Source organism: Rosa rugosa, chromosome 3, assembly GCF_958449725.1.
Source record: "Rosa rugosa chromosome 3, drRosRugo1.1, whole genome shotgun sequence".
Taxonomy (NCBI): domain Eukaryota; kingdom Viridiplantae; phylum Streptophyta; class Magnoliopsida; order Rosales; family Rosaceae; genus Rosa; species Rosa rugosa.
The window spans coordinates 58866284-58879028 of NC_084822.1; the positions used below are offsets into that span (position 1 = coordinate 58866284).

Sequence of the window (12745 nt, forward strand, 5' to 3'; positions counted from 1 at the left end):
CATCAGATCGCTAACTAACACCAGAGGAGAGGGACCATACCTTATTGGACGAAACAAATTCGACCTTGGAATCCAAGGATCATCCCAAATCCGAATAGAAGTACCATTTCCAACCTGCCATCTAAGACCCGCTTGTAACACTGATTTAGCAGCAAATATTCCTCTCCAGCAAGCAGAAGCATGAGTAGGTGTAGTAGCATTTAAAAAAGAAGAGTGTGGAAAATAACGAGCTTTAAATAACCGACTTACCAAAGAACCCGGATACCGTATCAGTCTCCATCCTTGCTTGGCAAGCAAGGCTAAATTATGAGCATGCAAATCTCTGAAACCCATTCCACCCTCCTCTTTGGAGCGACAAAGACGCTCCCATGACATCCAATGAATTTTTCTTTCATTAGGTTTGCTGCCCCACCAAAACTTAGCGCACATTTGATGTAGATCATCACAAAAATTAGTTGGAAGTAAAAAACAACTCATAGCATAGGATGGTAGAGCCTGCGCTACCACCCTAACCAACAAATCTTTACCAGCTCCACTCAAGAGCTTACCTTGCCAACCAGCTAGTTTCTTACTCAAGCGTTCTTTTATATAAACAAAAGATTCAGTCCGATTCCTCCCTAAGTAAGTAGGAAGTCCCAGATATTTCTCATGCTTGACTTCAATGGCCACACCCAAAAAACTTGCCAAAGAAAGCTTATCAGCCTCAGGAACTCGCTTGCTGAACACAATGCTACTCTTAGCAAAGTTAATCTGTTGACCAGATGCCAACTCATAAGCATTAAGAACAGATTGCATATGCTGACATTCACTTAGAGTGGCCTTCCCAAAAAGAAGACTATCATTAGCAAAGAGAAGATGGTGAATTACCGGAGCACCCTCACAAATTTTGATCCCCTGTAGCTCACCATGAGTAACTTTACGTGCCAGTAGAGCAGAGAAAACCTCAGCACATAGTAAAAATAAATATGGTGACAAGGGGTACCCTTGTCGGAGTCCTCTGGTAGGAGTTAGATAACCTCTTGGTTGGCCATTAATCAAAAAAGAGTACCTCACAGTAGTGACACATTTCATGATAACTCCAATCCAATTCTCATCAAAGCCTAACCTGTACAGTACCGCTTCTAGAAAACTCCATTCCATTCGATCATATGCTTTGCTCATATCCAACTTCAAAGAAAAAACACCCTCTGAGCTAGAGTAACAGTTATGGATAAAATGAGACACCTCATTTGCCACCAGAGTTATGGATAAGATGTGCAAATACATCTTGAAAAGGGAGTAATTTTATAAATGAAATCGGTACCGAAAGTAAATAAACTAATTTATTTATTTCACATATTTATGAATTTCTTTGCATTTACTAATATAGAGGAATCACAATGTGTACTTACATGAGCATTTGTCAAGCATAATTAGCTAGAATAAGCCACGCTCACGCTACCGCCAGCGGTACCAACTGCCACCAACTGGGTGACCTACGAAAACACAGCCAAGCAGGCTACCGCCTGAGCCTCGGCTCACCCCTAGATCACCGCTGACGCGCCACGCCAAGATAGCATCAGAAGCTCCAAAAGTTGGGAACTGAAGCATGGCAGTCCCACATCGAAAACAAGGAAGAGGTCAGCCTCTTTCCAACCTATAAAAGGTTCTCTCATCTCTCCTTATTAATTACGCATTTACTACTTACCTACTGTTACGTTGTCAACATAAATACATTGACTAACTTAGGCATCGGAGAAGAGAAGACCACCCAGTGCGGTCTCCCTTTGACGCCTCTTTGTATTTTACTTGACAGATAGCAGGAGTCTAGACCATATCACAAGTAGCGGTCCGCCTATCGGATCAGCATTAACTAAAGTGCAGCTACCGCTGAACTTTAGACATTAACACAATGTAAGCTATGAAAAGGAAGTGATTGAAGGATTGAACTCCTTGTTGTCATTACGTAGTGAAAAATAATGTAATTTTATGTCGATTCGTTCAAAATTTATATCGATTCAATTTATCTACTCTTCAATTAATCCAATTAAGTAAAGTTTTTCTATTCAATGTAATATTATATATTGAATAATATATATGCACTATATATGTAATGTAGTTTGATAACATACCATATGCATATATATTATAGTATACAAAATCCATAAGGAGTACATATATTGGTCTCTCTCGCTCTTTACATATAGATATGCATATAAATGTACATGGAATGCTGTCCAAAATATAGATCACATTCCACGAATATGAGTCACACATTGGATAGCGCTGCATGTACGGGTCACATTTCATCATATATAGGATGGTAATTCATATATCACACAGTCCGTAGGTATATATACAAGTATATATGAGTGGACCTTGCAAGCCTGATCTTAATTTGCTTCTGTACGTGTTCTTCTAGGTACTAAGATTTACTAATGGCTACTCCTCAGGACCTGCAAGCGTATCATCCCTCTTGATTTTGGCTCAGCCAAGTCAGTTCCGGACTCCTTCGTGTGGTCCCAAGCATCCGTTGAGGTCCACTCCAGCGATGGGTTAACCATACCCATTATTGACCTCACGGCTCCGAATGCCCCGCAACTCATAACCGAGGCATGTGAGACATGGGGTATTCTCCAATTGAAAGGACATGGAATTCCAACTAAGCTTATGGAGGACATGGAGTCTTAGTGTGAAAGATTGTTTAGTCTCCCAACTGACCAAAAAAATGAAGGCCTTAAGATCTCCAGGCGGGAGTACAGGATACGGCATCGCCCATATGCAGTCCTTGTTTTCCACCACCATATGGCATGAAGGGCTTACCATCATGGGGTCTGCAATTGATCATGCTAGGTTGCTTTGGCCTAATGATTATCAAGGATTTTTGGTAAGTACTCTATGAGCATGCAAGTAGAGAAAGCGTAACAAATGTGTTACTGTTTAAAGGCCAGATTACATTTTGGTTTTCATAATTTGGAGCGTTTTTATTTTTGTTCTTGCCATATCAATTAGGCAATTTTAGTTTGCTAAAATTTGTAATCATAACGAAAATCATTTAATTAACTTCGTCAATCTTCCAATTATATAGATGAAGTCTCAGCCAGTCGGATTTTATGATTTGCTGTGATCAGCGACCTATGAGATTGATATTGCTAAAGTTAATAGCAGTGTTTTCAAATGCGAAAGCGAAGGCGAAGGCGACCACTTAGAGCCTCGCGAGGCGAGTGCCTCAAGGCGTTGAGGCGATCGCTTTTCCCGTAATTATTATAATAATACACTACATTTATAAATAATATGAATATACTTAAATAAGGTTCCAAACAACACTCATATAGGAAAATCCAAAGAAACATGCTACATTTTAAGCATTTCAAGAGTCAAGAAATAATTTCAATGGTTCAGAGCAGAGCAACTAAAACCGATTTGAGCAAAACCCCAAACCACATTCAATGCCAAGCTGATCAGCCACAAACAATCAAGAAATCCGTAATTTCAAGAATCCATATATCCTTATATTTCGATACTTCAAACCAGAAATTAAAGCCATATTACAAAAAAACTCACACCAAAGTCATGAAGAATCTGAGTTCTTTACCTCAATGAAGCAGTCATGGAAAAAGAGACGCAGCAACTGAGCCGAGACATTCCTCTGCTGGCCGTAAATCCAAGCCATCTTCGACCTCACAATGGTCTCTGCCTGAGGGCACAAGGAAGCATATAATGAGTACCGAGATATAGAACTCTTGAAGTTCAAACATATAGAACTCTCGTGGATCAATTAACACCATGAATTGGACATTGATTTCATCATTCAAGCTTAAACACATTAAAAAGTCAATGACAACTCTTCCTATATTTCAAAATTGGTTGCAAACAAAGAACTCAAATACGAGACTAGAATTACAATTAAAGAACCAAAATTTCTCATACCCATATGAGATGCAGATGATACCAAACACCATTGATACCCACTTCAGCACATAGTACCCAAAAATCCCAAAAAACTTCATTTACAGAGCTTACCTTCACTTTTTTGGGTTCCAATAGAAATCGTACTCCAGATTCCCCGATGCCTCATCCATCATCGTTTCGGTGTGGAACTCTTCTCGCCTTCCTTCGCTAGAAGCCACAGAGACCAGAGTGACCTGCGACTTGTCGGAGGTCGCCGACGACGAAGAAGAAGAGAGAAAAAGTTTGCTTCTGAATCTGATAGAAGTAGACCTGACTTATGTCGACTTCGTATGGGGGAAATTAAAAAGAAAAAAGAAAAAAAAGGTCAAAACGACGTCGTTTTGAAGGAAAGAAAAAGAAAAAAAATGACCCTCGCGTCTTCTTCTTCCTCGCACTGCCGCCTGAGGCGCCGCTTCTGCAAAAAAGCGACGCTCCATCGCCTGGGCGACCGCTTTTCCAGCAGCACGTCTGAGTTTGATCCGGCGAGGCTTTTTCTGGTCGCCTCACACCGGAGCGCGCCCCAGGCTCGCCTCGGCGACGCCTTTGAAAACACTGGTTAATAGTAATAGAGGCAAAAATGAAAAATGTCCCAAAAATGAGAAAAAAATGCAATTATGAATATGCATATAATTTGGAAGGGTTTATATACATGACAAGTGGATTAGATAACCCCATTTAGTTAACTGAATGAGATGGTTGTATCTGTACTTAGAAAATCAGAAAATATGGACTACTAGCTTTTTGTTTGGAATTGAGATTCGGAGTTGTGATTACAGTGATAAAATTAATTCTTCATTTGAATGATTTTATAGTGATAAAATAGATAATTATCAGAAGCAGATGAAGGCCTTGGCAGAGCAACTGATGCACATCCTCTTCAAAGCCATGAACATTCCTTTAGAAGAAGTCAACTGGTTGGATGGTCCAACGAACAGCAACGGCTGCAATCTGGCTCTACAGCTGAACTCTTACCCTCCATACCCTGGCCCGACGCGAACCATGGGCCTTGCACCACACACCGACACTTCCATAGTAACCCTGATCCCAGCTAAAACCAGCGGCCTCCAAGTCTTCAAAGAAGGAGTTGGGTGGGTTGCGGTGCATCCCTTACCCGATGCACTCATCGTGAATCTTGGTGATTTCCCCGGCATTCTATCCAGCGGTCGATTCATCAATGTTCTTCATCGTGTGGTGGTGAAACCGATCCAACGCTACTCAATGGGATTCTTCTTTAGGCCCCCAATGGATTTTGTTGTGTCACCACTTCTGTTGAAGGATTTGGGTCTGAGACAAGTTACTTTGCATCGTTCAGTCACAACAAAGGATTATCTTGCCCTGAAGGCCAAGCATCTTGAAAAAACATTTTCTCTCATTGAAAATTAAAAGACATTTAAAATTTTTCTACATTAGGGATTTAGGGCAAATAAGTATTTTGCATGAACATGCAGAAAGCATAGCGAGTTGCTCTTAGCCTCAGGGCTGAAGCGTAAATTTGTTTTTCCTGTTGTAAAACAAACATAAAATAATTTGAGAGAGAGAGAGTTTAGACGCAGAGAATGGAGTGTGTGTCTTATTCATCTCACTATGAGGAGTCTTATATAGGGCTACATCTTGTGTACAAAAGGTAAAACATCAATCACTCATACAATTACGAATGTGTCAATCGCTAATTAGAAGCATATCAATCGCCAATCAATAGTAATGGCATGCATCAAGCAATACCTATTGCATGAATAGCCATATCATTTACAACACTCCCCCTTGGATATTCTATGTCAATAGTGTTGGTTTTGCTATGCACTTCTAAGTTGCCTCGTCAAAAACCTTGCCAAGTAATAAAAACCCTGTGGGAGAAAAACAACCTTGGTCGAAGGAGAAAAAGAGCACAACGCGCGTGAATGTGGAGTAGTCGTATCACAACAGAGATAGGTGAAGTCTTCTTATCAGCATCGTAAGTAGATAGTATGTCTACGAGAGGTATGCATTAGAGTTGCTACACCAAAACCTTGCCCGGTAAACCCAGTGGGAGAAACCCGTGGTCGAAGAGAAAAGATGAGCAAATGCATATATGTCAAATCAAAGCATCTTCCGGATGCAGTAAGTGGGGTGACCATGCCAAAGATGTGCCTCGTCAAAACCTTGCCAGGTAACAAAACCCAGTGGGACAAAAATAACCCTGGACGAAGGACGAAAAGAGTACACGATGGTCAAGTGGGTATGCTTCAGGATACTCCCCCTGAAAATTACATTTCAGGTAATTCAGATAGTTTATGTAGACCAATACCTTGGACATGCTTCTGGAATGTAGACTTTGGTACTGACTTGGTGAAGAGGTCTGCACGATTGTCTTCAGATCGAGTCTGCTTAACTTCAATCTTCTGATGCTTCTTGTTGCTGATTGAAGAAGAACTTCAGTGCAATATGTTTGGTGTTGTCTCCTTTGATGAAACTCATCTTTATCTGCTCTATGTAAGCAGCATTATCCTCGTAGATAATGGTTGGTTCATCAGTGGTGGAATGCAGTCCACATGTGCTTCGAACATGCTTTGTAAAGGCTTTTAGCCATGTACATTCACATACTACTTCGTGAAGAGCTAGTATCTCAGCATGATTCGAAGAGGTAGCAACAAGTGTCTATTTCGTAGACCTCCAAGAAATTGCAGTATTCCCAATGGTAAAGACATAACCAGTTTGGGAACGTGCCTTGTGCGGGTCTGATAGATAGTCTATATCATCATATCCAACAAGGCAAGCATCATTCTAAGGATCAAGGGGGTTTGATCCATTCCTTGATGCGTAGGGATAGAATAAGCCCATATCCGCCGTACCTCTAAGGTAGCGAAAAATGTCTTTTATGCCATTCCAGTGGCGGCGTGTTGGCGCAGAGCTATATCTAGCTAACAAGTTCACTTCAAATGAGATGTCCTATCTAGGGCATTGAGCCAAGTACAATAATACGCCTATTGCACTTAGATATGAGACTTCTGGCACCAATATCTCTTCGTTATCATCTGCAGGACGATACGGTTCTCTCTAGACTTCAGACGACCGTGGGTGTGCTTGCTTTTATCCTCATTAAAGCATCTTAACATCTTCTAGATGTAATTTGGTTGATGGACCAAAATTTCATCTGCACTGTCCTCAGACTTCAGGTCGAGACAATAATTTGTTCTCCCAAGGCCTTTCATCTCAAATTCCAACTTCAGGTGCTTTGCGGTTTCCTTGATCTCTTCAGGAGTATCAGTCAAATTTATGTCATTGACATAGACCGCCACAATTCCAAACTAGGAACTTGCTTCCTTAATAAACACGCATGGGCATAGTTTATTATTCACATATCCCATCCCGATTAAATATTCACTTAGACGGTTATACCACCTCCGTCTGGATTGTTTCAATCCATAAAGTGAACGCCTTAAAACTAATAAAGAGCGTGTTCCGTGGTCTAGAACTATTTGCATCGGGTATATTAAGTCATTCAGGAACTTTCATGTATATCTCTGTATCGTGATCCCCATAGAGATAAGTTATGACCACATTCATAAGCTGCATATTCAGTTTTTCGGAAACTACTAAACTGATAAGGTAGCGGAACGTTATGACGTCCATTACGAGAGAATACGCCTCCTCGTAATCAATCACAGGGCGTTGAGAAAATTCTTGCGCCACTAGACGAGCCTTGTGTATCACAATCTCTTTTTTCTCATTACGCTTCCTTACAAATACCCATTTAAATTCTACGGGTTTAACATGGGGAGATGTAGGAACAACAGGTCCAAACACCTATCTTTCTCTTTGTCAAGGAATTTAATTTGACCTGGATTGCTTATTTCCTTTTTGGCCAGTCGTCTCTACGTTGACATTCATCAACGGAGCGAGGTTCGATGTCATTGCTATTTATAATTTCGGTAGCTACTGCGAATACAAGTATATCATCGATGATAATCTCATTCCGATTCCAGATCTCACTTAAGCATGCATAATTTACCGAGATTTCTCTATTCTCGGGAGTGGGTTCAGACGTTGGAGCGTCCCCCAACGTCGTCTCTTCTAGGACGGACCCATAATCCGGAATTGTCTCGTGAGATGGATCAGTTGAGATCGCGATGTCTAGTGGATTCGTTGGTGCCAGTTTTACCCTCTTCCGGGGATAAGAATCCTTCGAACCTAGTGGTCTACCTCACTTCTGTGCAGGGACATGTGACTGGTTAGCCGCCATGGTCGTACCTCGTCCATCTGGGGCGACGCGTCCTACAGGGATATCTATCCTTGCAGGCACATTTGCAGCAGGTATATGTGATCTCGTCACTTTAGCTAGATCAGAGAAAGTGTCTCTATAGATCTAGAATTGTCCGCACTTCAGTATTTTCATGCGGTTTGGGGATCAAGATGAGACATTGTGGGGACATTCCATGTTAATTCACGCCGTTCATCAGGAACGGTGACGTTCTTATCTCCCCCTAACGGCGGGAAGACTGTCTCATCAAAGTGACAATCCGCAAATCTAGCGGTAAAGAGATCGCCTGTCAAGGGCTCTAAAGAGCACATAATGGATGGGATTCATAATCGACATACACGCCCATCCTTTGTTGAGGATCCAATTTTGTACGTTGTGACGGCACAATTGGCACGCGGACTGCATACCCAAATGCGCGTAAGTGCGAAACATCAGGTTCGTACCCAGTCACCAACTGTATCGCGGAGTAAGGTTGGGTAGCAGTGGGCCTCAACGGGACCAACGTAGCTGCATGCAAGATTGCATAGCCCCACACAAAAACTAGAAGTTTGGTGCGCATTACCAAGATTCTATTTGCGAGACCATCTTGGGTGTGAACATAGGGAACTATATGTTCAGCATCAATCCCAAGGGATATGCAATAATCATCGAAAGACTTCGATGTAAACTCTCCGGTATTATCAAGTCTTATTGACTTTATGGGATAATCCGAGTGGTGAACCCTTAATTTCATAATCTGGGTAAGAGTATAGCAAAAACAGCGTTTTCTTGTGGACAATAGTGTAACATGTGATCACTTTGTCGATACATCAACCAAAACCATTAATATTTAACTGGTACACATGGTGGTTGGATATATATGTCCACAAATTTCCCTTGCATTCTGTGCAGAAAAATGGTGGTGTATGTACTAGTCTTTGCATATGATGGTCTAGTATGGCATAGCGTGTCATTATATACAAGACCCTTATTCAGAAGGGGATGCACCTGCGATGAATTGAGGATATGGTGCATCATACTTTGACCTGGGTGTCCGAAACGGTCATGCCATAGCAAGTAGTTGCTTGAATTAGTTAGCTTCTAGCTAACAGATTCCAATTTCTTCAATGTACGCTTCTGGCCATACACTTTGGAGGTTATGCAAAGATATTACACTCATTTTTCTCAGTGGTTTCAGCGTGATAACCGTTGGTTCGAATATCCTTAATACTCAATAACGTTCTTCTGGAACGTGGAGATTATAAGGCCTCATTAATGGTAGGTTCAGTACCATTGGACAACATATAGTGGGTTTTGCCATAACCCTCTATCAGGTTGGATTGACCTAATACGGTTGTCACAGAGGTATGAATAGACAATAAGTTTGAAAAATATCTCCGATATGGGAGTATGGTGTGCGTAATAGCACTTTTAACCAGACAACAAACTTCCCCACAAAATATGCCTATTCATTTATTTAATTCAATGGATCACATGTATGAATAATTTTATTGAATTAAATATATTCGAACATAACCACATTTCTATAATCCAAAATAATTGAAAACATAAATCACCAAAATCCGAAGATGTTTCATTCATTAAGATGAAATAGATATGGCACAAGGGGCCAATTATACCCATGTCTTCGGGTTCTAATCCTCGGTATGTTTAGTAACTGCCTGAAAATCCATGATCTCTAGTGTGGAATCAATAGAAAATGACCCTTTAATAAAGTTGGTATTTCGAGTTCCGTGACCGGAGTAATACTCATCTACTGCTTAGGCTATCGCACAACAGGTGCGGGACCAGCAGTCAATTCCTCCACATTGATAACAAAGATCATGCTGATTCTGGTGGCAGCGGGCCGGACCAGTGTTCCTTTCAACTCGGGCTTGCTGAGTTATGGCATCATGGTTCCTACCACGTGGGCCTTGGCCACGTGGAGCTTGATTATATGGCCTCTTGGGCTTTGGCCAAGTGGCAGACGGTCATATGGGCTAATTTCGTTCTGCCAATCATGTCTTGCTTCAAGCAAGAAAATGGTCATTTGATGGTGAAAGTGCTCTTCTAGAGCGACCCAAAGAGTCTGTGTATCCTCTTCATCGGATACTCAACTTGGAGTGTTTTCTCCATATGTTTCCTTTGAAAATTATGGCACTCATATTAAAAGTCTCAATGACGACATTGTTAGCATTGATTGTTGATCTTATCTTCTTTGCAATCAGATGAATTTTCACATCTTGAGTTCACTTTAGATAGTTTCTTCTGGAGACCTCTAAATCAACAAAGTCAAACATGTTGATCGAGATTTAAAATTTCTTACAGGAAAGGAACAAATAATATTAGTGCCTTGGGTAATATCATCCATAAGCAAGTAATGAGAACTTCAAGTTCTATAACATGGTATGAAAAATCGGATTAGACATGTAAAATCTACTGGTTTTATCGTGTGTGGTGAATTTATGAAGTAAACTTCAAGTTTCTTAAACGGCATTTATCGAAACTACAAGTTCGATATATGTATGAACTACTGGTTCATTTAGAACTTCTAGTTCATTAGGTACCTGCATTTTCTACACATATATTCTAGTGCGAAAATTTAGACAAGTAACACAATAATATTGAATTGAGCAAATTGAAATAATCTCACAAATTTGGATAAATAACAGTCACAAATTAATTGAGATATTAATTGCATGCTACTAATTTAACATATTAACTATCACACAATTATGTGAATAAATGCTTCTGGCAATTAATTACACATATTAGATATGGTGAATCTATTTACAATATGAAATCATTTTTCCTTTTATTTGATTCTGCTGGACCAAAGGAGTGGGCTTGATAGTGAAGCCTATCGGGCTTAGTCTGCGGGCTTGTGACCCGGGCTTTCATGCGTAATTCAAATGGTGTGTGAGACCTGCTGGGCTGCTAGGTCCTGCTGAGGGAGAGTGGGCCTGCTGGGCTCAGGCTAGTCTGCCAAGGAATGAAAAGTTATTACTCAACCCTTTCGGTAACTCCAATTGAATACGACCAGGTAAGGAAAGATGAGGTTTAGGTGGAGCGAGGCTCGCTTAAGTACACGGCCTCATCTGAACCTTTCCTAGACATCGCATCCAACTGGATGAGCCTAGTTTGAGAAGATTCATAACTTTTGTCATGGTAACATTTAGTGAGCTTCTATTCTGGCCTTGCAACTTGGGCCTGAGCTTCTGGCTAGAATTTGTTGCTATGACTTTGGGCTTGATTTGAGCTTCTGACTCAGCCTCTATTAATATTCACGATTATAACATAACCAAATTCAATATATGTTTTTAAATCGTAACATAAATAAATTAATGCAGCGGTTATATACCTAAGGAAATGGGTTCAAATCCCATTAATGCTTCTGGCATTTCATATAGGTAATAAATTTGGGCAAATGCTTCTGGCATAATGTTAATGTAATAATCGCGTAATAAAAGCTTATAATGCTTCTAGCATAAGGAATTATAATGGTATAATTCAAATTTGTGTAATCGAAATTTAAGCCCATAATTCTTCTATCATAATTCATGCAATAATTTAGAATTGTCTCAATGTGATAATGAAGTGATTGTGGTAATGAGCATAAATTACTATGGTAATTGCTTTGGATAAAATCAATCAAAATCAAATCACGGGTTGATCAATCACCAATTAAATGGAGTTGAATCTGCTTCTGGCAGTATTAATATTAAATGGTGGTGATAATTACCAATTGGCCATAATGGCACAGTGGACAACATGCTAGGCTGGTACACACTGTGGCTGGGTTCGAATCCCAGAAACTGCACAATCTGTTTTTTTTTTCTTTCTTGTTGAATTGATGTTACTGATATTGATTTGGTACTACTGGACCAAGTATTACAGATATATAGTTGCAGTCCATAAATTTTTCTCTTTTCTTTTCCAATCAAACAATCCCAAACACATGAACAAATATATACAAATACGTATACCAAGTAAATAAATCATGTAGGATTTGCTAGGGTTCATGCATTATGGTGATTTTTCATATTCAATCAATAGGCTCAATAAGCAAGAAGCATGAATATAAAATTAGATTTTGGAAAACATTACTTGATGAAGAACGGAAGAATCTTCAGCTTAGGTGTGCAGAACTGAGAAGGTTGTCTTCTCAGCCAATCCAAGAGCTATTCGCCTCTTCTGAACAGCTCCCACTTCGAATGGTGTACTGGTCTCAAAACGACTCCAATAAGGCTGAAATTTGGAGGTCAGATAGAAGAGGCAGAGACGAACAACTTTGATGAAGGAAAGATTTTGATCTGAGGTCCTGATCAAGAGGTTTCGGGGCGTGGAAACAGGCTGATCTGCACAGGAACTGGCGTGCTGCTGTGTTGCAGGGGCAGCAGGCGTGCGACGATGCTGCAGGGGCAGTAGGGACTGCAGGGAGGCTGCGGCAGGGAGGTTTTTTCCTGGCTAGGGCTTTGGTTGATGATCCTCAATCTTGTCTCAATGGTAGAACTATTCGTGCTGATAACGTGTTGTAAAACAAACATAAAATAATTTGAGAAAGAGAGAGTTTAGACGCAGAGAATGGAGTGTGTGTCT

At 40.5% G+C, this 12745-nt stretch overlaps 1 pseudogene; it reads left to right on the plus strand.

Annotated features, from left to right (window-relative positions):
- The first annotated feature begins 2243 nt into the window (after positions 1-2243).
- On the plus strand, positions 2244-5336 carry LOC133738030 (gibberellin 3-beta-dioxygenase 1-like; annotated as a pseudogene).
- The last annotated feature ends 7409 nt before the right edge of the window (positions 5337-12745 follow it).